The sequence below is a fragment of the Lathyrus oleraceus genome, chromosome 5 (assembly GCF_024323335.1).
Source record: "Lathyrus oleraceus cultivar Zhongwan6 chromosome 5, CAAS_Psat_ZW6_1.0, whole genome shotgun sequence".
Taxonomy (NCBI): Eukaryota; Viridiplantae; Streptophyta; class Magnoliopsida; order Fabales; family Fabaceae; genus Lathyrus; species Lathyrus oleraceus.
Window position 1 is genome coordinate 602898366 of NC_066583.1, and position 6000 is coordinate 602904365.

The window sequence follows — 6000 nt, forward strand, 5'->3', positions numbered from 1 at the left end:
ATACATCAGATCAACTTTACACCTTATAATCCTTTCCTTATATGATCATTTGATCAATAAATCATCCATATATAGACATAGAATGATTTGACTGACCCTGCCAACTTCGTTAACGTATACTCCATGAACTGAGACATAATTTTAGAAACCTTCCTTGATCAGGAAGCCATCTATTCTCTTATTCCAAGACCTTGGGGTTTGCTTTAAGCCATATAGAGCCTTCCTAAATATGTGCACCTTCTGCTCTTTCCCTTTGATTTCGAATCCTGGTGGTTGACTAACATAGACATCTTCTTCCAATGGTCCATTCAAAAATACTGACTTAACATCTAATTGGTGTATCTTTCATCCTCTGTATACTGCAGTTGACACAACAATCCTGATGGTTTCCAACCTTGCAATAGGTGCATATACTTCATTGAAGTAAATACTAGGTTTTTATAGAAAGCCTCTTGCTACTAGTTTGGATTTGCATTTAGAAATATCACCATTTGGCCTAAGTTTTAACTTGTAGACCTATTTCACATCATTTGGCTTCTTGCTTGATCTTTCCACGAGCTCCCAGGTTTTTTTCTTCTCAATTGCCATGAGTTCTTCTTTCATGGCTTCCAAACATTTTGAATCAATTATATATTGATCCAAATTAATTGGTTCTGATTCAACCGTCATCATCACCTCTTCTATGAGATCACTGTATGCATCAATTGCTTGATATGGAAATCTATCATATCCAACTAGCCTTGTTAATTAAGTTCTTTTTCTAGTAGATCTTCTAACATTTTTCTCAAATAATTCTTCATTTTGAGTGGTTGTGGCTTTATTTCGCTTGTCCTCTTCAAGCACGATTGTGATCGTCTCTTGCTCATTTTGACCTAACCCTTGAGTCCAATTCCACCCTTTGCTTTATCCACCAGAACATCCTTATTGATCACCATGGTCTGACTTCGACCATCTAGCTTCCACCTCAATTGCTCAAGAACATGCCTGAAGCACATTGATCCAAATATTCTAAGATGTATACCATTTGGCTTCAAACTTCCCCAAGCCCCATCAAGTATCTTGTGCTTTATTTTCTTGGTTGGACATCTATTAAGTATGTACACTATTGTCGAAACTGCTTCTCCCCAAAATCTCTTTGGCATTTCTTTGGCTTTGGACATACTCTCGACCATGTTAAATATACTTCTATTTTTCCTCTCAGTTATCCTATTATGACGTGGTGTATAGGATGAAATGAACTCATGCTTTATACCTTCCTCATTGCAAATTCTTGCAAATTCCATAGAGGTGTATTCACCTCTACCACCAGTTCTCAATCTCTTTAACTTGCATTCACTTTGTTTTTTCAACATGCAATTTAAACTTCTTGAATTATATGCATACCTCACTCTTTCTTTCAATAAGATAAATCCACATATATCTGGTGAACTCATCTATTAAAGTTAGGAAATAGCGATTACCTTCATTTGATCTGACTTTAAAGGGTCCACACGCATCAAAGTGAACCAGTTATAGCTTTTGTGTCGACTTCATGGGCAAGTCATATTTGAATGTTTTTATTTCCTACTTTTCCTTGTAGCACTCCTCACACACCTGAATTGGTTCCTTCACTTGAGGTAATCCATACACCATCTTCTTCCGGTTAAACATACCTAAACTTCTGAAGCTTAGGTGCCCATACCTATGTTGCCAAAGCCAGTCTTTGTCTCCATTAACAGTCGAATTTAGACATTAATGATCAACCATGTTGATTTTAATTTTGAAGGTTTTGTTGTCTTCCAATGGTGCTTTCAAGATAATCATTCCTTCACCATCATACACCTTAAGATGATTCTTTTCCAACTTCATTTTGTATCCTTTTGCACGTAGTTGACATATGCTTATCAAGTTACTTGTCATCGAAGTTACATATAATACACCAGTAATACTTGTAACACCCCGATAAAATATGATAATTATTTAATTTAAGTTAATAGTATATTTATTAATTTAATTAAATAATTGGAATATTATTGGATTATTATTATTGGAATAATAAAGTTGGAATATATATAAAGAGTTCCATTTGGTAAAAAGGGTTTTTCACGTGAAAACCAGAGAAGCGACAGAAAGTGAGAAAAGGACAAAGAGGAAGAGCAAGAGAACAAGGGTTGAAGAAGGGAGAAGCTTGAAGCTAAAGGATTTGCCGGATTAACTCAGGTAAGGGGGGTTTATCGTCGTTTAATGGGTATTATGGGTTAACATGTAATGGGTAGTAATAAGCCATTGAATTGACCCTAATTGGGATGAGGAATGCTGTAAATGGTGATGAATAAGTTATGTTAAAACTGTAATTGAATCTATATGTGAGTGAGTCGTAAATTTCTGGACGTGTAGCTTTTTACGGAATTGAAATCGGAGGTCCGGAAGTCCTCCGACGACGAGAAATGCGGGAAATTTGCATTCTGTTTTCTTGTTAGCGCAGGAACAGCTTTCTGTTCTGCGTTAACCGGTTAACCCAGGGTGTTAACCGGTTAACACTGTTATGATTTAGAAAAATTAATTTCTGTTCTGCGTTAACCGGTTAACCCAGGGTGTTAACCGGTTAACACTGTTAAAAATTGCCAGAAAGCGTGTTCTGTGTTGCGTTAACCAGTTAACCCAAGGCGTTAACCGGTTAACACTGTTTGAAAAGTGGAAAATTGATATTCAAATATTGTGTACATATTTGACGATTGGCCTATATTGGTGTATGATATAGTAGGGATCTTTTCCCGTTGTTTTGAACAGTATAGGTATTAGTAGAGTGTGCTAATACGGTGATTTATCATTTGACATGACATGATATGATTCTGTGATAAATATGCTGATGATGTATGATGATATGCATAATGCTGTGAATATATCTATTGTGGATTGGAGTGTGATGTATGTATGATGTATGATGGACTGTTTATGGCTTAGAGTGTGAGCATATGTCCATTGTGGATTGTTGTTGATGGTTGCATGCTAGGTGATTTAGCGTGCATAGTATGGCCTTTATGGTGGTAGCTAATTCCCATGGTGAGGAATTAGTGAGTGAGTTATTGTGGATTGTTGTTGATGTTTGCATGCTAGGTGATTTAGCGTGCATAGCATAGCCCTTGGGGTGGTAGCTAATTCCCATGGTGAGGAATTAGTGAGTGAGTCACTAGGTCTCAAATGAGTGGGACTAGTGAGCTTGGTAGCCGTATCTGGGTTTGATCGGTGAGGTTGAACTATGTGTTCACGAATAGTCGGTACCGCATGCATGGAGTCTCATTGCATAATGTATGTATGGCGTATAATATGAATGGATGTATTCCAATATTATACGTGTGTTTTGTGTTGGGTTGAGTATGATTATGATTTTGAGTTGATGTTGCCGTTGCTGAATGTGTGATCTGATTTGGGTGATGAAATGTGTTAAATTACTTAGCATTACATGATATTTTATAATGCTTATTATATCGATTGAGGAACTCACCCTTACAACTATGTTTCAGGTAAAAAGCAGTGATTGAGTAGAAGCTAGTGCTTGGAGTCTAGTGTAGTTCCTTAGTGAGTCATGCTCTGGTATATGTAACATCGGGACGGGATGTTTTACTTTGTTTTCATTGTTGGTTGTTGAACAATTTTACATGTAATATGTTACATGGTTCGAATGTTGTTAGATTTCTATCCGCTGCGAATTGTGCAATGTTTTATTTTGATTAATAAATGAGCATGACAAGTTATTTGGTGATTGGTGTGAAGTGTCAAGTGTGACACCCTGAAATTGCATATCTACTCTGATTTATATTTTGTTGATTTAATTAATTATTGGGGTATTTTAGAAGGGTGTTACAATACTGGCCTTCTGACCATCCCTTCTAACCCCACCTATGTTTCCTTTTCCACCTGATGTGACATGTCTTCCATATGCAAACCTGATCACTTTCTTAACCGATTCATCTAACTTTATAAACCAACTTCTATTCACAATCATTTGCTTGATCATCATTTGATTGAGTATTGGCCATGAGTAGCACATCATTAGAGTCGTTTTCTCCGGCATGTGCATATTGCACTTCTTCATTATCTTTTGCTTTTGATTTCTTCTTTCTCCGATAATCTCATGCATAATGACCCGATCCTTGACAGTTGTAGCACTGCACCTCCTTCATGTCAACTTTCTTCCTCACATACTTGTTGATCATGTCTTTCTTGGTGGAATCATTGTGATTTTTTGAATTCTTGCTAGAATTCTCAACTACAACCTGATATCTCCTCTGCTTCTATTTTCCCTTTCCAGATCTCTTGATGAAATTTTCTTGCGGTGCCTGTTTAGCCACCTTTTCCATCTTTGAGCTTCTTTGTTTCAATCTCATATCATGAGCCTCTAATGAAACTTGAAGTTCTTATAACTTCATCTCAACTATATTCTTGGACTCTTCTATCAACACTACAATGTAGTTAAAGCTCGTAGTTAATGATCTCAACACTTTCTCGATCTTTTGGAAATCATTGATTGATTCACTACATGCCTTCATCTGGTTGGTGAGTAACACTAATCTTGAAAGAAAATCAGCAACCAATTAATCTTCTTTCATCCGTGTTATCCCAAATTTCTTTCTTAGTGTCTGCAACTTCACCCTCTTCAATTTCTCATCTCCAGCATACAAGTTCTTTAACTTGTCTCACGCTTCCTTGGAAGTTTCTTCTTCAATGATTTTCTTGAACATATTAGGATCCACATATTGATGGACCAAGAAAAGAGATTTACCATCATTCTTTCTTTGTTCCTTGCACGCAACCTTCTAAACATCACTTGCATTCACTTCTAATGTTGGTACTCCATCACAAACTATTTCAGCCACATTTTGAAATCTAAAGATGACCTTCATTTGTGCAACCCACCTCTCATAGTTTTCGCCTTTGAAAATCGGTAGATTTGTAGGAAATTGCATTGATGTTGTGTTAGCATTTGCCATTACAGACTCATTGAATTGCAACCAGGCTCTGATACTAATTTGGTCGAACAAATATGTTACTCGAGAATAAAGAATAGAGAGTAATATGATGATGATTGTATTATGAAAAGAGAAAATTTATTATGCAACACTTGTAATTTTACATCATCACATGCCTATTTATAGGCAACTAACATACTTGACTATTACAAGATGTATTCGACTCAGTCAAATATATACTACCTCATTTCGATTACAACATGCTATATTCGACCTTGTCGAATACTGCTAGCATACTTCAACAACTTCATGTTGTATTCAACCATGTCAAATACAATTTACATACATCAATAACTACATGTTGTATTTTACTCAGTCAAATACAACTAACATCAATTCAATTGAATATTGCATCAACTTTTAAACAATGAATTACTGCTTCTAACAGTTCTATCTTGCTTAACAAGGTTCTTTATAACGCTTATAACGATTTTATTGTCGTATAATATCTTCATGGTGTGGCCGGTAGAAGTTTTAATTTCATCTAGCAATCACTTAAGTCAAATTTCTTCACTGATAGATATTGTGTCATAACTATGAATTTTGCTTTAGCATTACTCCTAGCCATACCAAATTGTTTCTTGCTTATCTAAGTTACCATATTATCCCATATGAATGTGCAATAGTCTATAATCGATTTTGTGTCAGATAAACGTCTTGTTCAATTTGAATTAGTGTAGACTTTAATACCTTCGTTTGAATTTTGTTGAAAATAGAATCTTCAATCTAGTGTAATTTTTCTGATATTGACGAATTTTGCTCAAATTTTCCATTTCAGTTTTAGCTGCGTTGGACATGTATTGACTAGTTATGCTTAGAGAAAAAATATGTCAATTTTAGTTGAATTTGATATGTAACGATTAATTATGCTTAGAGGGAAAAAATGGTGATGATTATAAAATAAATAATTTCTTTTTCCTTGATCTTTATGTAGAAGTTGTTCTTTGAGGACTCTTAAACAATAAACTATAAACTATGATATTTCTTAGGC